Source organism: Odocoileus virginianus, chromosome 23 (assembly GCF_023699985.2).
Source record: "Odocoileus virginianus isolate 20LAN1187 ecotype Illinois chromosome 23, Ovbor_1.2, whole genome shotgun sequence".
Taxonomy (NCBI): domain Eukaryota; kingdom Metazoa; phylum Chordata; class Mammalia; order Artiodactyla; family Cervidae; genus Odocoileus; species Odocoileus virginianus.
Genome location: NC_069696.1, coordinates 44,666,340 through 44,690,887, shown reverse-complemented (window position 1 = coordinate 44,690,887; position 24,548 = coordinate 44,666,340). Strand labels below are relative to the sequence as shown.

Below are 24,548 nucleotides of genomic sequence, written 5' to 3'. Positions count from 1 at the left end.
AGTATTATAAAGGGGCAAATAGACTTAATTTCTGTTTCCTTTTAGGCATTTAGTGCATACACAATGAGAGATTATTTACTATTCCACAAAATCTTCCTTATACAAATATATACATATACATCTAAATTTAATGTATGTTTACTATGAAGAGTCTGAAGTATCACGTATAAATACATCGTATGGTTGGTCTCCTGGAGCAATGGATGCTCCCTCATTTTCTGTGACTCATCGTTTCATGAGCACTGGGAGGAACTGACCGCAGTTGTGCAGAAGCTTCCATAATAAAACCATAAGAGGCACGGCGCAAATTGCCTTTTTTAGATTTGGGGTTTCATTGCAATTGGGAATGTTGGACAAATTTCCCTGAGGCTTGGCTTGAGGAACATCTAGTCGTTCTTTGCCTAATCCTGAATCTGGAATATGGCTTTAGGTGGAAAATATGCTTTAAACTCAGTGCTAGTTGTGGTGATGGTATCTTTTTGTTGTGAATAGCAGACTCGATAGAAAATGAAGGTCAAAAAGTAATTACTGGGAGTTCCCTGGCAGTCTGGTGGCTAAAACTCTGTGCTCCCAATACAGGGGCCCTGGGTTTGATCCCTGGTCAGGAAGAACTGGTGCTGAAGCTGAAGCTCCAATACATTGGCCACCTGATGCAAAGAGCCAGCTCATTGAAAAAGACCCTGGTGCTGGGAAAGGTTGACGGCAAGAGGAGAAGGGGGTGGCAGAGGATAAGATAGTTGGATGGCATCACTGACTCAGTGGACATGAGTTTGAGCAAACAGGGAAATACTGAAGGACAGGGAAGCCTAGGGTGCTGAGGTCCATGGGGTCACAAAGAGTCAGACACAACCTAGCAACAGTGACCATAGAAACAGGTTACTAGATCCCACATGATGCAACTAAGGGTTTGAATGCCACAAGTGAAGATCTCAGCCGCTGCAAGTAGAAGACCCTGCCTGTGGCAACGAAGACCTGGCACAGACAAATTTTTTAAAAAGTGATTGTGGAATGAGCTACTGAACCTCTTGGGCATGTATTGAGAAGAGAAAGTAATATGGTAGATTTAAAATTTTCTGACATGATAGGTCAGTTCTGAATGTATGGCCTCTAATTTCCCCTGTTTAACCTACCTACATGGTTTCTATCTCCTGATTGGGTCAAAACCACTGCCCAAGGTATGTAAAGATTCACAAACCAGCCCCAGGCTTTCCCTCAGCTTCCTCTTCTCAGGTTTGATTCTTCAGGCATCCCTCCTCTCTCATCTCTGGCCTGGCTCACCCTTCCTCTTGCCCTACTTTTGTCATTAAATCCCACCCATCCCTCACATGTCAGAAAGGCATCATTTCTTCAGAAAAATCTTTTCTAAACCTGTCAACTCTGGATTGAATGTCTTTCCCAAGTAGTCCCATAACTAACTTAGTACGGATCACTCTGTATTGTAGTTATCAGCTTACTTGTCTTTCTCCTCCTAAAATAAACTCCTGGAAGGGGCAGAATTGACATCTTTCCCTGTTACAAGCTTAGCCCCCAGGTGGGCCCAGGCACATGCACCCAGTTGATACTCATACACGTTTACTGAATGAACACCTAAATGACAAGGTATTATTTAGGGAGATCATCATCAACACAGAGGTTAGTGCACAGAACACTAGATGATTTTCAAATTTAATTTTGTTGTTTAGACGTCAGAAAAAGCTTGACGGAGAAAGCAGTATTTATACTAATCTTTCAAGGATTTTAAGGAGGCAGAGATGAGGAGTTTAGAGCAAATGGACAGAAGAAACAAATATATAGAAGAGATCTCATTTATATTCTGTACACGTGGAAAACAATCTCAGTTTTCTGGACGGGGTCAAGTGTGTGATGGGGAACCCAACTGTGGCAAAGAAGTGTCAACAAGAGACTTGGGGCCAGATCCTGAAAAGTCTCACAATATATGGAGGAAGACTGATTTTGAAAATAACCATAACTGGTTATGTGGTCCAGCAGTATCAGCAGCAACTGGGAACTTGAAGAAAGGTAAATTCTTAGCCTCCATCCCAGACTTCCTGATTTAGGAGCTTAGGTGGAGGGGAGGAGAAGAAGGCGGAGGTGGGGGTGGGTGGGTCCAGGAACCTGGATTTTCACAAGGCTTCCTGGCCATTCTGGAGAGCGCTGGGGTTTGGGAACTGCTGTAAGATATTTGGACTTCTGCTCTGAACCGAAGCCACTGTTGCTGTGTTTGTGTTGACTGTAGACTGTTTTCCCCAATCCTTCTGAGGGATGCTGTACTTTGAGGCTAGTTTGCCCAGATAAACAAAATGTGGTGCCTTCTGTTGGTTTTTGGATCATATGTCAGACATCTTCAGAGAAGTCTGATCTCAAAAATCAGCCCCAGTCCCTAATTTCTGCATTAGCCTGTCACGTCCTCTCTCCAGTGCCCCAGGTTATCAATGGACCACTCCTCTCTTCCTTACAGGGGTTGTCGGTGGGATGTTTCCAAGAGATGAGGCCAGACTCTCTGGAATGGTTTCTGTTCATCAGGGGGTGACGTCATGGACAACCGTTTCCCAAATCAGTTTCCTGAGTGTACAATAGTTCTCATACCGATGCCCACACTGTCATTTAGGGAAATAGGTAGTCTGTCCACAGAATACACACTGAGGTCAACTCTACCCCTCCTTACCCCACCCCTGGCCCATTCCCATGGAGTCCTAACATCCAGGATTAGCTAGAGGACAGTCATATCTCTCCCATCACCAAAGTCTCTTTTAACTATCCAAACTCACTCTTTTCTCCCAGTTATAAGCACTCCTAAGATTCATCATCTTGCTTTTGCACTGCTCATCATTCTTTTAATTATTCAACATGTGTTTGGACTGTGAATTTCATAAAGTTGGGCACCATTCCTGATTTGTTCACAGCAACATCCCCACGTTTTAGAGGCAGGGCCTGGATCATGGGAAGTGCTCAAGATTTTAAAAAATTCTATGATTGAAGGAATGATGTGGTTTTATAATGCAGGTCTCAGGGATTTACCTCTTAGTTATGCCAAAGGCTTAGAATCATGTACACAGTAGACACTAAATAAATGATTCTCAATACCTTTACACATACTCTTTCCATCCACCTGAACTGCCCTCCTTCCTCTTCTGTACCTCCTCAAATCCTAGTCCTTCAAGATTCAAGTCAAGGTCACCATGTAAGACTCCACATGTTGTCCACTTCATGCCTCTGGGGGTGCCATTGACATAGACTGTGGTGTAAATATTCAATACAGAGCCTCCTTCTAGCTCGAATGTCTCTATGGGAAGTTTTTCTGGATATAGACTGTCATCTCCATGAGAAAGAACTTATGGTTGCCAGGAGGAAGGGATAGTTAGGGAGTTTGGGATGGACTTGTACATACTGCTATATTTTAAACGGATAACCAACAAGGACCTACTGTATAGCACGTGGAATTCTGCTCAATATTATGTGGCAGGCTATATGGGAGGGAAGTTTGGGGGAAAATGAATACATTTATATGTATGGCTGATCCCTTTGCTGAGTTTTTTCTCATTTGGCACTTAGAGCAGTGCCTGCCTCATAACAAGCAGTGTATAAACTATTTGTTGAATATACGCGAATGTCTTCCTCAGTCATGAAGAGCCATTTGTCCTCTGTATTTTATAACTTGTTCTTGCTTCTAGTTTGGTAGTTTTTTTTTATGTGGAATGATATTCATAAGTTCACTCATGATTATAACCCAGTTCTCTGTGATCCTGAACTGTATTCGTTTTTATACCAGAATGTGAGGGTTTCAGAGAGCCTGTAATTACCAGATTGAAGGCCTTGTGCCACATCTGTACACAGGTGGGTCAACTCTCTAAAGAAATTTCTGGAAATTGGGCACACCCATGTTTTACTGTAGCCTGGAAGCTTTACCTCAGGGTGTGGTACATGCAGTTTAGGCCACAAATCATGGTTTCTAAGAAGGACTGTTTGGAGAGTGAAGGCTCTGGAAACTTGGATAGGAAGCATGCATAAGCTCTAATAGAGGACAGTTATACTCAAAGACTGCCGGCCCAGCTCCAAACATTAGATGCAAGTGCCGGGCATTGCTGCTTGAATTGTATGAAAGGGTGGTGCCCCATGTTCTCAAGACATGGGGAGATGGAGGAGCTGTACCCTAAGCTTGGATGAAAAGATGCTGTATTTTCAGTAGAGCCCTCTGGGGTAAGTCATTTCATGTCTTGTGTATTTAAGGATCTCAGACAGTTCACACAGCATTATTTATTCTCTTTATACAATGTCTAGGGATCTACCCACACTTTACTGGACACACTTCACTTGACAGGACATTTATACCTAGATGTTCTATGTGTGTATGTTTAGTAGCTCAGTTATGTCTGACTTTCTGTAACCACATGGACTATAGCCTGCCAGACCTCTGTCCATGGAATTTTCCAGGCAAGAATACTGCAAGAATACTGGAGCCAGTTGTCATTTTCTACTCCAGAGGGTCTTCCCAACCCAGATATTCTATGTTGGCCTGCAAGTGATCAAGCCAGCAGCCGGTGTACAAAGTTGAAACTATCTACATTCTGGCCTTTCACAGAAAAAGTTTGCCTACCTCTGATTTAGAAGATGAAGCCTGCTCTGTCAGTAGGAGGTGTCCTGTTTAATTGCTTGTTAACTCTTCCCCTCAATAGATTAAGTTCCATGATAACAGGGAGGCATCTGTCTTTCTCATTGTCAGACCCCCAGGAATTGGCCCATGCTAGGGACTTCCCAGGTGGTGCTAGTGGTAAAGAACCCACCTGTCAATGCAGGAGATGTAAGAGATGTGAATTTGACCCTCGGGTCAGGAAGATGTCCTAGAGAAGGGCATGGCAACCCATTCCAGTATTTTTGCCTGGAGAATCCCATGGACAGGCTACAGTTCACGGGGTTGCAAAGAATTGGACACAACTGAAGCAACTTAACACACACAAAAGCACTTGCTAAATATTAGTCAAATTACTTAAGAACTAAATAGGTGGATACAGAACATGGGAAATGAAATATACACTTGAGGGGCACAGAGATGACCAGTCCTTTGAAATTCACATCATTTCTTTGAGACCTATACATTAATTTTTGTTGTTTAATTTTTAAAGATGAAACACCCAAGAAAAAGTTCCATGTACAGGAGATGTTTGACTATTGATTCATATGCACCAAATGACTTCTTTTTTAATTTCAGAAAAGTTGACATAGAAAAATTTAACCTGTGATAGGCAATAAAATGTATACGTAAGAGGCCCAAACACCTTTTCAAGGGCACTGTAACATCACTGAACTTATCTAGTGTTTAATTTCTAGGATTGCTATAACAAAATGCTATAGCCTGGGTGGCTTAACCAACAGAAACTTATTTTTTCACAGTTCTAGAAGCTAGAAGTTCAAGGTCAAGCTTTCAGCAGCTTTGGTTTCTTCTGCAGCCTCTTTCCTTGGCTTGTAGACAGCCGCCTCCTGCCCTGTGTCCTCATGTGGTTTCCCCTCAGTGTAAATCCCTGGTGTTTCTTTCTGTGTTCAAATTTCCTCTTCCTACAAGGACGCCAGTCATATTGGATTAGGGACCACTCTAATGACCTCTTTCTATCTTAATTACTTCTTTAAAGACCCTATCCCCAAATAGAGTCACATTCTGAGGTGCTGAGGGTTAGGACTTCAATGTATGCATTTGGGGGGACATAGTTCACCTCATTACACCTCCACACTCTATGTACTTCCTTTCTGTAAGCCCTAAGTACTTGTGAGGTGACGGTCACATCACTGACCTCCAAGGCTGATGTGACCCATCTAGCTGGTAAGGCAAGTGTCCACGTCTTCTCCACCTTTTCCATCAGAGAAATTTAAATTCCTTTTTTGGTCAAGGGCCTACTAATGACTGTTTCCCCCAATTCAAGCCTCCAGCTAAGTTTTCAAGGTCAAATTTTGCCCAGTATAGATAAATCATTTAAATACATTCAATGCCCTCAGTTCAGTTCAGTTCAGTCACTCAGTCATTTCCGACTCTTTGCAACCCCATGAATTGCAGTACGCCAGGCTTCCCTGTCCATCACCAACTCCCGGAGTTTACTGAAACACATGCTCATCAAGTCGGTGATGCCATCCAGCCATCTCATCCTCTGTCGTCCCCTTCTCCTCCTGCCCTCAATGCTCTACATAGGTTTAAAATGGGGGGGGGGGCTCAGGGGGACCCCTTAACCTAAATATTCAACCATAGAGGGTTGGATAAACCCACTATAACAGGACCATAGTGTGAAATATGATATATTCTTAAAAATGTGAATATTTTAAAAAATATGAATATGATACATTCTTAAAAATATGGATATGATACAGTCTTAAAAAGTGGTAAGCTGAAGAATATTTAGTGACCTGGAGGGCTCTGTACAATATTGTTAAAGGGAAAAAAATGCAAGATACCAGAAAATATTCACTTATTTAACAAACATGTGTTGAGCACCTCTTATGGGCAGGCATTCTTCCAGGCTGTGGAAACTCAGTAGTGAATAAAACAATGTTCTTCCTTTGGATACTCCGATGACTAGCTCCCTTGTCTTCTTCAGTTTACTGCTCAAGTGTCACCTCCTCCAAGAAGACTTCCTGATCCCACAAACTGTTTTCTTGGAGTTTCAGTTGCAATGGAAGGCACCCATAGTAAACCAACTACTCTATAATAGGACCTCAGGTCTTGTAGTACGTTGAAGGAGAATAAAGCAGAACATGGGAATAGAAAAATGCCAAAGTGAAGCAATTATTTCAGCCTGTGTGGTCAAGAAGTCTTCTTGGAGGAGATGACCTTCGAGCAGTGAACTGAAGAAAGTGAGGGAGTGAGTCACTGGAGTTTCAGAGGAAGAACATTCCATGGAGAAAGAACAGTAAGTATAAAGGCCATGAGGTACAGATGTGCCTGGAGTATTTGGAGACTCTCAAGGAATGGCAGTGTGGCTTGAGTGGAATAAAACAATGGCTTTTATACCTTTTTTTTTTTTTATAAGAACAGCATGATTTCAACTCTGTAGAAATGAAAAAAGGTTAGCAGGAGATAAATTAGGATTATGATGCTCTGGGTAATCTTTATTCTCTTCCCTTTGGTAATCTGTAGTTATCTTGATTTGTCACTCAATGTGTATATTTTAGAAAGAGGAAAAAAACAAACACTTTGGTATCAGACTTTCCTGGAGCTTATTACCTTTGTCCTGGAGGCTCTCACTGATCTCATGGCACCTAGGCATTTAGACAGCCACTCTCGACATGTGTTACTCCAGGAACAGAGGGATAGAGAGAACCCTGAGTTGGAAAAGCCAGACAGAGGTGATTTTGCAGATGCTCTCAGACAACTGGAGTGGCCGTTGATTTACTGCTAGTGGTAAAGGTGTTAATGTCTCCTCTCAATGGCATTTCTACTATCAGTAAGTGTGGGCTGAGTGTAATGATGCCCTAATTGACAACAGAGACCAGAACAGATATCTCACCTAATAAAAAGTCTTTGTGTCCATGGGTTGACCCCTTTTGGTATTAGCTGGGCTTTGGTACTAGGCATGATCTCTCTTGGCAATTGTCATTAATCAAACACGTTCAGTGATGGTTGCTTGGTGAATACCAAGTCTCCTGGATAAACCTGGGCCCCCTGAGCTTGCTCAGCCTGGTTTTCCCTGAACTCTGATCTAGGCCTTGTCTTCTGTTGCCTCGTTTAATGCACACACAGGTTAGACTTGTCACCCATCCTGTCACCCATCCATTCACCCCATGAGTCCTTGGTGGATTGACAATGGAATTTCCACTCCCCAGATGTAGGTCAGTGAAGAGATGGTTCTTATCTCTCTCTGACAAAGAGGGGCTGTGTGTGGTGTGAAGTGAACAGGCCTAAGTTTCCATCCAGTGGTAGAATCGAGACCAAGGACTTCCTCTGCACAGAGGGAAGGGAAGCAAATGTTTTGGGGTGTAGGCATGCCCTTTTTAGTGTCTACCTTACCAGGTATGGTCAAGATGGTGGCTATCAGCTTGCAAAGGCAAATAAATTTTACCTGCCAAATTTCTGATGAAATTAAACATAAAAATGAATAAAACATACTATTGTTAAGAGAATATCCTCTTTACGGAGGCCTAAACAACCGGTTAACAGAATTAAGGGGCACAGAGGGCAGCATTCAGGAGACAAATAGAACATTCCCTTGAAAGCTAAAACCTTGACTTCCATTTTGCAGTCAGTAGCAGAACATTCTTCTAAGAGCCCCATCACCCTCCTGGTGCCTCTCATCCTTCCTTGAGTGTTGTATTACTGTTAGGGGTTGAGAAGCCAGAGAAGTGAGGCTTTTAGCATTCCAGGGAGCTGATCCTGCTGAAGACTGAAGACTTGCCTATGTGTGAGTTCCTCAATGGTGAATTTCTCCACATGCCTTTCAACATCTCTTATTCGTAGAGAAGCCAACCTATTCAAGTCAGTACTTGTCATCCTTGAGATATCAAGCCCTGAGCCTTTGGAGTGGGAGGACTGACTCTAAGACCCTAGACTATCAGAGAACTAACCCCAGGGAGTGTCAAATAGTGAGAACTCACACAAAGGAAACCACTTGGATACAAGACTGGGCATCACCCAACCACCAGTAGCACCCTGTGCAGGACCCCTCATCTAAACAACAAACAAAACAAAAATACAAACCCGATCATCAGCAGACAGGATTACCACCTCACTCAGCCTTGCCCATCAGAGGAAAAACAAACAAGCAAAAAGTCAGCACAAATCTCACTCTGTACAAAGCTTATACAAACCACTGGGCCAGCCTTAGGAGAGCAGAAACCAAAAGGAAGAATGAATTCAACCTTGAAGCCTGGGGAAAGGAGACCTCAAACATAATAAGTTAAAAAAAAATAATTAAAAGGCAGAGAAATACTACACAAATGAAGGAACAAGCTATAAACACAGACATCCAAATAAATGAAGAGGAAATAGGCAAACTACCTGAAAAAGAATTCAGAATAATGATAGGAAAGATGATCAAAAACCTTGAAAACAGAATGGAGAAAATGCAATAATCAATTAACAAACACCTAGTAGAATTAAAGAATAAACATACAAAGACAAACAACACTATTACTGAAAGTAAAAATACTCTAGAAGGACTCAATAGCGGAATATCTGAAGCAGAAGAATGAATCAGTGAACTGGAAGGTAAAATGGTGGAAATAACTTCTGAAAGCAGAATAAGGTAAAAAGAATGAAAAGAACTGAGGATAGTCTCAGAGACCTCTGGGACAATATCAAACACACCAACATTTGAATTTTAGGGGTCCCAGAAGAAGAAGAAGAGAAAAATAAGGGTATGAGAACATTTTTGAAGATATTATAGTTGAAAATTTCCCAAACATGGAATAGGAAATAGTCAATCAAGTTCAAGAGGTGCAGAGAGTCCCATACGGGATAAACCCAAGGAGAAACATGCCAAGACACATGCTAATCAAGCTAACATAGACTAAACACAAAGAAAGAATATTAAAAGCAGCAAGGGAAAAGCAACAGGTAACATACAAGGGAAACCCCATATGTTTAACAGCTGATCTCTCAGCAGAAACTACAGGCAAGAAGGGAATGACAGGAATGGAAGGGAAAAATCTACAACCAAGATTACTGTACCCAGCAAGGATCTCATTCAAAATTGATGGGGAAATCAAAAGCATTTCAGACAAGTAAGAGTTAAGAGAATTGAGTACCACCAAACCAGCTTTACAACAAATGTTAAAGGGACTTTTATAGTCAAGAAATATAAGAGAAGAAAGAGATATACAAAATCAACCCCAAACAACTAAGAAAATGACAATAAGAACGTATATATCAATAATTACTTTAAATGTAGATGGTTTAAATGCTCCAGCCAAAAGACACTGACTGGCTGAATGGATAAAAAAAAAAAAAGACCCATATATACGCTGTCTACAAGAAACCCACCTCAGACCTAAAGACACATATAGACTGAAAGTGAGAGGATGAAAAAATATATTCCATGCAAATGGGAAGCAAAAGAAAGTTGGGGTAGCAGTCTTCATTATCAGACAAAATAGACCTTAAAATAAAGAAGATTACAAGAGATAAGGAAGGGCACTACATGATGATCAAAGGATCAATCCAAGAGGAAGACATAGCAATTGCAAATATCTATGCAACCCAACATAGAAGCACCTCAATACATAAGACAAACACTAACAGACATTAAAGGAGAAATTGACAGTAACAATAGTAGGAGACTTCAACATCCTACTCACACCAGTGGACAGATCATCAGAACATAAAATTAATAAGGAAACACAGGTTTTAAACGATACATTAGATGAGATGGATCTCATTGATACCTTCAGGACATTCCATTCAAATGAAGAAGAATACACCTTCTCAAGTGCACATGGAACATTCTCCAGGATAGACCACATCTTGGGTCACAAATCAAACCTCAGTAAATTTAAGAAATTTGGAATTGTTTCAAACATCTTCTCTGACCACAATGCTATGAGACTTGATATCAATTACAAGAAAAAACTATAAAAAACACAAACACATGGGGATTAAACAATACATTTCTAAATAACCAACAGGTTACTGAAGAAATCAAAAGGGAAATAAAAAAATTTCTAGAAAAAAAATGACAATGAAAAAAAGACAACTGAAAACCTTTGGGATGCAGCAAAAGCAGTTCTAGGAAGGAAGTTTATAGCAATACAATCCTACCTCAAGAAATAAGAAAAACATAGAATAGACAACCTAACTTTACACCTAAAGCAACCAGAAAAAGAACAAAACAAACCCCCCCAAAATTAGTAGAAGGAAATAAGTTATAAAGATCAGAGCAGAAATAAGTGAAAAAGAAATGAAAGAAACAATAGCAAAGATAAATAAAACTAAAAGCTTGTTCTTTGAGAAGATGAACAAAATTGACAAACCCTTAGCCAGACTCATCAAGAAAAAAAGAGAGAAGAATCAAATCAACAAAATTAGAAATGAGAAAGGAGAGGTTACAACAGACAATGTAAAGGATTATAAGAGACTATTATGAACAATGATATGGCAATAAAGTGGATAACCTGGAAGAAATGGACAGATCCTTAGAAAAGTTTAATCTTAAAAGACTGAACCAGGAAGAAATAGAAATTATGAACAACCCAATTACAAGGACTGAAATTGAAGCTGTGATCGAAAATCTCCCCAAAACAAAAGCCCAGGTACAGATGGCTTTACAGGAGAATTCTATCAAACATTTAGAGAAGAGCAAATGCCAATCCTTCTAAAACTCTTTCAAAAAATTGCAGAGGAAGGAACACTTTCAAACTCACACTACGAGGCCACAATCACCCTGATACCAGACAAAAACAACACAAAAAAAGAAAACTACAGGCCAATATCACTGATGAACATAGATGTAAAAATCCTTAACAAAATTTTAGCAAACAGAATTCAACACATCAAAAAGCTCATACACCATGATCAAGTTGGGTTTATTCCAGGGATGCAAGAATTCTTCAATATATGCAAATCAATCAGTGTGATACACCATATTAACAAATTGAAAGATAGAAACCAAATGATAATCTCAATAGATGCAGAAAATCCTTTGACAAAATTCAGCACCCATTTATAATTAAAACTCTTCAAAAAATGGGCATAGAAGGAACCTACCTCAACTGAGTAAAAGCCGTATATGATAAGTCTACAGCAAACATTGTTCTTAATGGTGAAAAATTGAAAGCATTCCCCCTAAGATCAGGAACAAGATAAGGGTGTCCACTTTCACCACTATTATTCAACATAGTTTTGGGAAGTCCTAGCTGCTTCAATAAGAAAAGAAAAAAAAAATAAAAGAAATCCACAAAAAGTAAAGAAGAAAAGCTCTCACTGTTTGCAGATGACATGATACTGTACATAGAAAACCCTAAAGACTGTATCAGAAAATTACTAGAGCTAATCAGTGAATTTAGCAAAGTTGCAGGATACAAAATCAATACACAGAAACCACTTGCATTTCTATACACTAACAATGAAAAATCAGAGAAATTACAGAAACAATCCATTCACCATTGCAACAAAAAGAATTAAATACCTAGAAATAAACTTACCTAAGAAGACAAAAGAACTGTACTCAGAAAATTATAAGACATTGATGAAAGAAATCAAAGACAATATAAACAGATGGAGAGATATTCCATGTTCTTGGATAGGAAGAAACAGTATTGTGAAAATGACTACACTATCAAATGCAATCTACAGATTCAATATGATCCCTATCAAATTACCAATGGCATTTTTCACAGAACTAGAACAAAATATTTCACAATTCATATGGAAACACAAAAGACCTCCGAATAACCAAAGCAGTCTTGAGAAAAGACTGGAGCTGGAGGAATCCACCTTCCTGACTTCAGATTATCCTACAAAGCTACAGTCATCAAAACAGTATGGTACTGGCACAAAAGCAGAACTATAGACAAATTGAACAAGATAGAAAGCCCAGAAATAAACCCATGTAACTATGGGTACCTTATTCTTGACAAAGGAGGCAAGAATATACAATGGGGCAAAGACAGCCTCTTCAATAAATGGTGCTGGGAAAACTGGACAGCTACCTGTAAAAGAATGAAATTAGAACACTTCCTAACACCATACAAAAAGATAAACTCAAAATGGATAAAAGACCTAAAATGTAAGACCAGAAACTATAAACTCTTAGAGGAAAACATAGGCAGAACACTCGATGACATAAAAAAGCAAGATCCTCTGTAACCTACCCCCTAGAGTAATGGAAATAAAAGCAAAAGTAAACAAGTGGGACCTGATTAAACTTAAAGGATTTTGCACAGAAAAGGAGACCATAATCAAGGTGAAAAGACAACCCTCAGAATGGGAGAAAATAATAGCAAATGAAACAACTGACAAAGGATTAATTTCCAAAATATACAAGCAACTCATACAACTAAATACTAGAAAAACAAACAACCCAATCAAAAAGCGGAGAAAAGACCTAAACAGACATTTCCCCAAAGAAGACATACAGATGGCTAATAAACATGTGAAAAGATGCTCAACATGGCTCATTATTGAGAAATGCAGTTCAAAACTACAATGAGATATCACCTCACAGCAGTCAGAATGGCCATCATCAAAAAGTCTACAAGCCATAAATGCTGGAGAGGGTGTGGAGAAAAGGGAACATTATTGCACTGTTGTGGGAATGTAAATGGATACAGCCACTATGGAAGATGGTATGGAGTTTCCTTAAAAAACTAGGAGTAAAACCACCATATGACCCAACAATCACAATCCTAGGCTTATACCCTGAGGAAACCAAAATTTGAAAAGACACACGTATCCCATTGTTCATTACAGCACTATTTACAATAGCCAGAACATGGAAGCAATCTAGATGTCCATCAATAGATGAATGGATATAGAAGTTGTGGTAAAACATATACACAATGGAATATTACTTTGCCATAAAAAGGAATGCATTTGGGTCAGTTCTAGAACCTATTATACAGAGTGAAGTAAATCAGAAAGATAAATATCACATTCTAATGCATATACACAGAATCTAGAAAAATGGGACTGAAGAATTTATTTACAGGGCAGCAGTGGAGAAACAGACATAGAGAATAGATTTATGGACTTGGGGAGAGGGGAGGAGAGGGTGAGATGAATGGAAAGAGTAACAAGGAAACTTACATTACCATATGTTAAATAGATAGCCAATGGGAATTTGCTGTTTGGCTCAGGAAACTCAAATAGGGGCTCTGTATCAACCTAGAGGGGTGGGATGGGAAGGGAGATGGGAGGGAGGGTCAAAAGGGAGGGGACATATGTATACTTATAGCTGATTTATGTTGAGGTTTGATGGAAAGCAACAAAATTCTTTAAAGTAATTATCCTTCAATTTAAAAAATTAATTAATTAAAGAAAAGATACTGCCAAGTTTTCCTCCAAAACATAGGTTTAAAAAAGATTTTCCCACTATTTAGAAGATGTTCCCATACTTTAAAGAATACAATTAAAATCTAGCCAAATCACACACACACACTAAAACTAAAATCTTGAAAAATTTGACTCCTGTGCTCCTAACTCCAAAATTCACAAGTAGTCATAAAAAAGGAAATAAATTTACATGGTTAAATAAAAATTTTTAATTAATTAATTAATTTTTGGCTGCTCTGGGCCTTTCTTGCTGTGAGCGGGCTTTCTCTAGTTGTGGTGAGTGGGCCTCTCATTGCAGTGGCTTCTCTTGTTGAGGGGCACAGGCTCTAGATAGAACATGTGTCCTCAGTGGTTGTGGCCTATGGACTTATTTGCCTTGTGGCATCTGGGATCTTCCTGCATCTGGGATTGAATCCATGTCCCCTGCATCGGCAGGTGGATTCTTAACCACTGGACCACCAGGGAAGACCTCCATGGTAAAATAAATTTGGGCCTCACTAGATTAGACAAATTTAGACAGGCTCCTTTTTTATAGGACTTATCAGAGCCTTCTATATAGACTATAATTAACGGAAGTATATTATTTTCACTCAACCTTTCTTACAAAGAGTTGTATTAACTGAATTGTGGTGCTGGAAAAGACTCTAGAGACCCTTGGACTGCAAGGAGATCAAACCAGTCAATTCTAAAGGAGATCAACCCTGGCTGTTCATTGGAAGGACTCTTGCTAAAGCTGAAGCTCCAATACTTTGGTCACCTGATGCTAAGAGATGACTTATTGGAAAAGACCCTTATGCTGGGAAAGATTGAGGGCAAGAGGAAAAGGGGGTGACAGAGGATGAAATGGTTGGATAGCATCACTGACTCCATGGACATGAGTTTGAGCAAACTCAGGGAGATAGTGAAGGCATGGAAGCCTGGTGTGATGCAGTCCATGGGAGTGTAGGGTAGGACATGATTTAGCGACTGAACAACAGCAAGGCACAGTGAAGGTAAGTTTTTACAGAAACTGACATGCTTATCTTTCTTTTTAATTTTTAGTATTTGATGTTTAAGAAATTTCTAATATAAGAAGAAAGGTGGAATTTTTTTCAAGCTCTCCATTGATTTCCCTTTTTCTGAATGCATGCATAGATGGATAGATGGATAAATGTGATGGGACGGGATGGCATGGGATGGGACGGGAGGGCATGGGATGGGATGGGATGGGATGGGATGGAAAAGTCTAATAGCAAAACGTTCTCAAGAACATTCCTATCCAGCTCTATTTTTATTATTGTGTGATTTGGGGCCATTTCCTGTTATTATTACACGTACTGTTGTCAGAGGAAGCCAATTCATTTTAATATTAGCCTGAGCAAAACATAATTAGGAAGAGAATCTGCTACCAAAAAGGAAACATGTAATTGGTGTTTTGCATTCCAAAGCCCAGTACTCAGATGAAAAAACACCCAGAGATGGCTCTACGCACGGTTTCAAAACATCCTGCCAGTGAAAACTCCAGCCACTCCAAGGAAACACAGCCAGAGAACCAGATGACCTACCAAGCTTTTCACTATTCCTCTGTATATTGGAAGAGAAAGGAGAAGAGGCTAGAGAGAAGGGGACAGAAAAGAAGGGGCTCAGAAAAGGAGTCCTGACAATGTCACCAGACACCAGGCTGGAGGCTGAACTGCTGGCCTCCTCTCCTTAGATCTTTCAGTACCTCCAGGGTCACGACTGACATTTCTTCCTGTGAACTGAGAGCTTCTGAGGGCCTGGAAGCCCATCATCTCCACATGCTAAGGCTTCTTTCCCATCCCTCTGCCTTCCTCTTCCTCTCTTACTAATGCATTTCCTTGTTAAAAGTTTTTTTAAAATATTTATTTTACTTGTTTATTTATTTGGCTGCACTGGGTCTTAGTTGCAGCACGTGGGATCTTTGTTGGTGTCTGCAAGATGTTTTTTGCAGCATGCAAGATCTTTCATGGCAGCATGGTGTTCCAGTGGCTAAGTCTCTGCACACCCAATGCAGGGGGCCAGGGTTCAGTCCTTGGTCAGAGAACTAAATCCCACATGCCGCAACTAAAGATCCCTCATGTCACAGCTAAGGCATTTCCTTTTAATTGTGTGGTTTGTACACTCATCTGGGAAAGACTGCAATTTTCTGGGCATGCGCGGGAGGTGAGGGAAGGTAGAAGAGGGGTGGAGGAGGGAAAAAAACCCAGCAGATGAGGAGTCAGCTCTGTGCCTGCACCTGTTAGGTCTTTTCACACAGTTTAGTTCATGTCCTCACCATCCGTCGTCCCAGGCGGCACCAGTAGTAAAGAACCCACCTGCCATGCAGGAGGCGTAGGAGACACAGGTTCGATTCCTGGGTCAGGAAGATCCCCTGGAGGAGGCATTGGCAACCCACTCCGGTAATCTTGCCTGGAGAATCCCATGGACAGAGGAGCCTGGTGAGCCACAGTCCATGGGATCACAAAAAGCTGGACACAACTGAAGGGACAGCACACTCCTTGCAATCATTGTCTGAGGTAGGTATCCTTATCATCCCCATACGATGGATGAGAAAATCAAGGCTGAGAGAGGCCATGTGCCACAAGGAAGACTGAAGATTTCCATGTGCCACAACAAAGACCTGGTACAGCCAACTAGATAAATAATAGTTTTCTTAAAAAGCCAATGCTTTCAACCAGTCCTAATGTCCTTCACTTAACTTCTTCAAGCCTCTGGGTTCTCACTCAGGAAAAGAGCTTAGCCTTGCTTTTGCCTTTGTACCCCTTATAGTTCATTCTCCACACAGTGACTGGAAAAACATTATACCATTTAAGACAAGGCTCATATGCCAGAAGGAGAGATATAAAATAAATATCTGGAGGTTGTCTATTGGGCAAATATGAGTCAGCTCCACTATGTCCTTAAAAACTTAAACTTCTTCCCACTCACCACTCTCCCATCTGGTGAGGGGTCGGGGGTGGCCCTTGTCCTCACAGTCCAATGCAGCAACTAGAGCTCAACCATCACATCTGCCTGAGGCAGAGGGAAAAAAGAAAAGGGTCATAAGGTATAAATTGCCTGTCTTCTTGGCATGATTTTTTGAAATACCTTGTGATACATTTGCATACCACCTATAGACTTAGTCATATGGCTATACCTACCTGCAAGGAAAGCTGAGAAAAACAGCCTTTATTCTGGGATGCCATACAGCCTGCTAGAAATTTGTGCTTTCCGCTATAATGCAAGAAAAAGGGAATGGATACTGGGGGCAGTTCACAGTCTCAGAGTAAGCCTTTCGATATGTAAGTCAAGTCATGTTACTCCGCTTAAAATGGTGGAAAGACTTCCCACTCACTCAGGCTATAAACTCAAGCTTTTGCAGTGTCCAGTAGGGCCTTACATGTCTTGTCCCTGTTACGTCTCTGACCTCATTTCCTCCGGCTCTCTGCCTTGCTTGCGTTGCTACAGCCACACTGGCCCCCTTGCTGATTTTCTAACAAGCCAAGCACATTCCTGTCTAAATGTTTCTTCTGAGCCCTGGGCCCCTCTTCCCCCAGGCATGTGCTCATCTCAGCCCTCAGTTCCTGAGGTCATGCTCAAATATCCCCTGAGCCGGGACCACCCTTTAGGAAACAGTATACCCCTCCTAGGTGACTTCTCCCTTATTTGCATTACTTTTGTTTTCAGCTTTTACCCCCATCTATCCCATCATCTGATATATTCTATATTTGTTCACATTTGCTTATTATCTTTTTCTCTTCTCTTTTCTCAGAAGCTCAATGGGATCTGGAACTTGATGTGTGGTAGTCAATGCTTTCTATCTTCCAGACCTGGAACAGTGCCAGGCATCCACTGTAGACATCCAATAAACCTGAGTTGAATAGATGAATGATTGATTGAATAAATCCTGCTTTATTCATCTTCCAAAATTTAGAAGAGGATGAATTGAGGTATCCAATCTAAAAGGGCTTTGAAAATAGAAAGAGGCAAATATAAATTAGTACTGTGCTTCTCTTTGATGTCCTCCCATTCGTAAAAGCACTCTGTTGACTGTGAAGATTAACGCAAACGCTGTTGGCAATTATTTTGAAGTAAGGCACAGTGGGATAGGATTTCCAGTCATTTCTTCCCAAAGCACCAGACCTATTTATTCTAAATCCATTTCTTCCCTGCCTTTAGTTTTGAATGAACATGGCTTTGCTGCACATAGTTGCCTAATATATCACTTTGATGGTTTATTTCACCTTAAGTAGCATGGAATTGAAGTCTGAGACTGTATCAGGCTGATTCCAGGTCTCCTCTGCTCCCCTTTGTGCCACCACGGCGGGGGAGAGTTGTCAAGCTGTGCTTGGCCAAGTTAAATGAGGAGACCAGATGGTCAGAAAGAAAGGAATTTTGGTCAAGGTTGAGGAGGAGAGAAGCTGACAGCATAACTTCTGCATAGTTTTTGACCAAGAGATCGGAATACTCAGCACTGGGGGTGCGTTGCTGCAAATGTCTGTGAGACACGAGTTCTCTTTCATGTTAATCTCTTAGGACTTTCTGCCAACACTTCAAAATCATCCTGCAGTGCTTGGGGTTTGGTTCTCTGTTGATTTTAGTTTCTAGAGAAAAGAGAAATTGATTTATGTTAAACACAACAAAAAGGAAAAGCAAAATGGAAGGTAAAGCAGTCCCTTTACGCTTTGACATTTAACACGCAATTTTAGGAAGAAAAGCAAGCAAAATCCAAGGTTTGGAGAGAATGGAAGATAGGAAACATTTGAGTGATGTGCAACGCAGTGAAAGAAGATCTCTAGTCCACTCAACAGAGAAGGCAGGTTGAACTGAGAAGTGGCATCCTGAGTTGTCTGGCACCAAAGTGGGGTTGGGAGGCAAGAGATAGAAAGTCAAGCAGTAGGAGGTGGCAGAGATCCAGGCAGGAACCAGGCTGAGTGTGAACAAGTGTCTTCGTGGTGGGGCAGATGGAAAAAGAGGCGTTAGAGACACACTGCTGAGAAAGGAAGAGCCTGACTCCTTGATGTCCTTTGACCAAGTACTTACTGTCTCTGGCTTTCAGAGTGCCCTTTTTATTGTGCTTACTGCTCTACTCAAAATAAAATGCCAGGGTCTTTGCCCTTTGACCTCACAGCTTAAATGTTCCCTAAAAGGCATAAGCGTGGGACACAGTCCCGGAAGAACTGGGGCACCAGAATTGCCCAGGCTAGCTGAACTTGCCCAGTTTTCATGCAGATTGTCTCTGGCAGGCCAGGATGACCTAGGAACCATGTGGCACGTTTATAACTGGGATTGTCTACCACTTTCATGTTGGCCGTCTCGTTTGAGCTTGACAACAACCTTAAGGCTTACATAATAAATGAATCATGGCCACCTTTGCCGAGATGAGAGGACAGATGGTTGGGGGTCTGAATGGCTTGCCCACGGAATCGTGAGCAAGGGAATCATGAAACTGGGAGTAGAGCATGGTCCTCTGACTCCTAACGTGTTCCCTTTTCACCGCGTTATTTATGGGAGCTAGTTAGCAATGCTGACTGTGTCTTCACTTTGCTAGAGGCTGTGGGGAGAGGCCAAAAAACAAACCAGATGTGACTCTTCTATTTGGGACTCTCCTGATCTGAAGCAGAAGACAGGATGAAGGCAGATAAATGAATCCATGTACACATGCTCCCACAAGTGTACGTCTAACTAGATGTTCAGACATATTCATGCATCCTAAGGGTGTCGTTGGAAGCTTCTGGAAGTAAATCTCTGGAGATCTGAAGAAACTCAGAACACTGACTCATTGGCTTGGCTGTGAGACTATTCCAGATATTGGCAGCTATGTAAGTGGGGGCTCAGAATTAGGGCCAAAAGATGCATTTGACAGGAGGGAAGGGATTTGGGGTTAAGATCTAAACAGTTCTCAGGCAGCAAAGAAATTTAACAGCCTCAGCGAACTTCCCTGTGGTGACTTCTCTGCATAGATAGTAGGACTTTTCACATTCATAACTGGAGAGAAAGAGAGATGCCTGGAAAAATTTACCTCATTGTCATTTGGATTCCCTTTCAGAGCTTTCTTGGTGTGGCGTATGCCAGACTTTGGATGGTTGGTGCTTTTGGCAGTACAAATGTCATCTTGGTCTAGACCATCCCCTAAACTTAAAGATGCTGAGTAGGAGAAGAGGAGGTGGAAATCTGACCCTGAGATGAAGGGTTCACCCTTGGGCCAGCCCTATCTCTTGGCCTTGACATTGACATTGAAGTCGCTCAGTTGTGTCTGACTCTTTGCGACCCCATGGACTGTAGCCTACCAGGCTCCTCTGTCCATGGAGTTTTCCAGGCAAGAGTACTGGAGTGGGTTGCCATTTCCTTCTCCAGGAGGTCTTCCTGACCCAGGGATCGAACCTGGATCTCCCACATCATAGGCAGACGCTTTACCATCTTAGCCACCAGGGAAGTCCGTCTCTTGGCCTGGCCATGCTCAAATTACCGGCCCAGAAAGCGTCAGTGGGCGGAAACCACAAGCCCCATCTTTTCATGACACTGTGACCTCATTATCTGGTGAGAACATCTGATTTCTTTTGGGGGAACCATCCTTCTCCCAAGGTATAGAAGCCTGAAACTTTCAGCAGAACCAATTGCTGTCTCCCTGGATTGGAGTCTTGAGCAGAGTGACACGTGAGACAGGAGCCAGGCAGTCAAGAAGACAGCAGTTCTCTGCAGAGGCCTCCCATTTGTGTCTGTCAGATCCCTCACTGCCTCTTCTCCATCTTTCTCTTCTGTTCTCTGAATGGCTTCTTAGCCTCCCCCTGAATTCCTCTTTTACTTTGGATGACATTTGTCACCTTCAGTCAATGAACCCAAGGAATGGATTTGCCCCAAGTGAGGTCTTATGCTTTCTTTAAGGTACTCAGGATGTGTCTGCTTCTGTCTGTCCTCCAGCCCACCTGCCTAAGAAGACTTCTTGGGGGATAGGACTCCTTCATGTGAGCCAGAGTCCTGTGGCCTGTGTGACACCAAGGGGTTGAAGCAATCAGTTGGGTAACAGTATGATGCAAGTTTCTGTTTCAGAAAAATGACTAAGATCTCCAGGTCATTCTGTAAGTATGACACTAATTGTAAGGTTAAATCTTGGCAGTAAACTTATACGTTCAAGACCATTTCCAGCTATGCAAAGAATTTCTATTTCCTCATGTTAAAAGCCAGAGCAGTAAAATATATCCTCAATGTCACTATTACAACATTTACATCCTGGAAACATAATAAATGATCAATACAGTAATGGAATGCCTGGAAATATCCATTTTTAATGGCAAATAGACTTTGGTACCTATAAAGTCTTTGCTAAGAATGTTAGCTTTTGATCTCTATCATGGGGAACCCAAGTTCTCTGACAGCAATTGGTAAAACATTCCACAAAAAGGTTGATAATACTTTACTACAGAACTAAAAGGTGGCCAGGGATGCAGGGGAGTTTTACAGCTCTTGAATTGCATGAAGACCCACTGTAATTCCAGTGTAGTCTGGAGCAAGGTGTAATCGGAGTGCTGCAGACAGGTGTGGGCAGGGCTGCCATGGGTATGACAGAGAAAGCCTTCAGATTCAGGTGGCCCTGGATTCACCTTTCATTTCTGTGTCCCCTTTGGGTTCAGTTCCAGCGTCCTGGCTTTGAAGTGCTCAGCTTCACCACCATATCTCATGTCTGTCAGCAGACACGGGGCATGAATGACATGTTTTAATATACCCAAAAATGCCAGTGAGAAGGCAAATGCCAGTGGGAGATGAACAGTAATAGAAAATTTTAGTGAAAATAATAATGTTTGCAAGAACTGATACTTTTTTTAATGCAAGACTGGAGGCATCAGTCTATTTCTAGCTATCCTTGTCAACCAGCTTGTCGTCTTTGCTTTGCATCCAGCTCATACTTCTGATTGCTGGCCTGGTAACCAGTGCTCATCTCTGGGCACAGAGATTTTGTAGGTCAAGGTCATGGACTCCCTATAGACTCCTATGAGAGTTGCCCTTTTGCAGGCTACTCCCAAGGCTGGATCCTGGCTCCTCACGGCTCCCTGCACATGCCAGCTTGTTCTCCTTCACCTGGGCTTCAGGAGGTCTGGTTCATAGCTCCTTCTTTGATCCTTTTATTTCTCTTTTCACCCCTTCTGTTCCCCAGCTTCTCTGATACTTGTGAAAGATCTGACTCCCATAATGAACTCCTTATTCCTCTAATATTAAATGTTACTGTGCATCCCTAATTGAGCCCTGGCACAATCTGCAATCTAGATGGAGTCACAAATATTGCTTCCATGAAAACAGTCATCTCCCAACACAAGGAGCATAATGAGCCTCCCAGGTTAGCAGTGGCAAGGCAATGGGGGTTAGACGTGGGGGAGCATGAGAGCACAGGAAAGCTGGGACCCGCTAAGGACGCTTCATCTCTCCAGTACTATATCTGAGGACGCTCTGCATGTCTGCTGAGAGCAATGGCCACTGCTTTACTTCCATCTTCCAAATATTGAACAGGCTCCTCTTTCAGCCTACTCTAACCTGGAACTATGCAGAATAGGGAGAGAAAGAGAAGGAAACTTTTCAAAGCGTTTCCAGCTTAAGTAAGTTGACAATGGAATGATTCCAAACAGTGCAACCCTTATCAACTTAGTACATCTTTCTTTTTTTCTGTATTTAACTTTCAAATAAAGACAATACAAGATCATGCTATTAACAATACAACAGTTTTTCATACAAATGAAAACAGGCTAACTTTCTCCAAATCAGTGTACATTTATTCATCTCTGGGTTACATTTATTTTCACTACTAGCTGAATCATCCCTCTCTTAAATATCTTGTAACTTAAATGTCAAGATATAAAGGTTTACCTCTTTCACCACAGCTTTTGTTACAGAGTGAATGAATAGGATAAGGGGAAAAAGAAAGACAAAGAATATATAAAATGTATATATAAATATATATATATATATATATATATATATATATATATATATATATATAGACCCTGATGTTGGGAAAGATTGAAGGCAGGAGGAGAAGGGGACAACAGAAGATGAGATAGTTGGATGTCATCACCAACTTGATGGACATGAGTTTGAGCAAGCTCTGGGAGTTGGTGATGGACAGGGAAGCTTGGCGTGCTGTAGTCCATGGGGTCACAAAGAGTTGGACATGACTGGGCGGCTGAACTGAACTGAGTTTATATATATGTATATGTGGGTATATATAGCCACACATACAACCATATAAATAGGTATTTATATACATATATGATACAAACATATCAAAGAAAAGAAGAAATGGTTCATAACTATTATAGCCATCATTTCTGCAACTGGTCATGTTATCCTTTCTCGTATTTATACTTTCTTCCTTCTATTATCCTTTCTACATTTGCTTTGCCCTCCTAAAGTCCTACAACTGATCATAGTTCCTGGTCTGATGGAATCATCCAAACTCTAATTCTACTACTAGTAGCCTTGTCTTCATTGAGTTGTAGTGTTCCATTAATTTTAATCACAGGGCACGGTATTGCTAAGTGATGCCCCAACATCTGCCTCTGATCCAGACATTCTCTTCTCTTCCCACAGTGTGTCATAGCAATTCCATTTCTCCTGGAGAAAGTCAATCACCCTGGCCAGTATGGTAGCCCCCTTCTTTGCCTGTTGGTTCCCTAGCATGAGTTTTTCAAAGTGGACTTGTAACAGTCTTAGTTTATAACTAATAGAATTACTTCTAGTTCCCGGTAGACAATCCCCCATTCAGTTCAGTTCAGTCGCTCAGTCGTGTCCGACTCTTTGCGACCCCATGAATCGCAGCACACCAGGCCTCCCTGTCCATCACCAACTCCCGGAGTTTACTCAAACTCATGTCCACTGAGTTGGTGATGCCATCCAACCATCTCATCCTCTGTCGTCCCCTTCTCCTCCTGCCTCCAATCCCTCCCAGCATCAGGGTCTTTTCCAATGAGTCAACTCTTTGCATGAGGTGGCCAAAGTATTGGAGTTTCAGCTTCAGCAACAGTCCTTCCAATGAACACCCAGGACTGATCTCCTTTAGGATGGACTGGTTGGATCTCCTTGCAGTCCAAGGGACTCTTGAGAGTCTTCTCCAACACCACAATTCAAAAGCATCAATTTTTTGGCACTCAGCTTTCTTCACAGTCCAACTCTCACATCCATACAGGACCACTGGAAAAACCATAGCCTTGACTAGATGGACCTTTGTTGACAAAGTAACGTCTCTTCTTTTTAATATGCTGCGTAGGTTGGTCACAATTTTCCTTCCAAGGAGTCTAAAACCTGCACATATTTAAGCAAATCAACACATATCTTCTTGACCTCTTCTTTTGAGCAACTTCTAAGCTCTCTCCAAGACATGAGACTTGAATTCAAAGCCTATTTGATCTTTACTCCCAAAATTCCTCTTGGGGAAACCGGAATCAAAAAAGACACAAGTATCCCAATGTACATTGCAGCACTATTTACAATAGCTAGTGCATGGAAGCAACCTAGATGTCTGTTGGCAGATGAATAGATAAGGAAGTTGTGGCACAAATACACAATGGAATATTACTTAGCTATAGAAAGGAATGCATTTGAGTCAGTTCTAATGAGG

General features: G+C 41.4%; 1 long non-coding RNA gene across 3 annotated transcripts in view; it reads left to right on the top strand.

Moving 5' to 3' along the window:
* Positions 1–909: 909 nt before the first annotated feature.
* Positions 910–24,548, top strand: part of LOC110130900 (uncharacterized) — a 37,361-nt gene continuing 13,722 nt past the window's right edge. Inside the window, exons 1-2 of one of the 3 annotated variants that reach the window (XR_011483038.1) lie at positions 910–1,057; positions 20,864–21,021. This is a non-coding gene — a long non-coding RNA (uncharacterized lncRNA). Of the gene's footprint in view, positions 2,020–20,827; positions 21,022–24,548 lie in introns of all 3 variants that reach the window. The other 2 variants (XR_011483039.1, XR_002312012.2) reach the window with 2 other exon arrangements.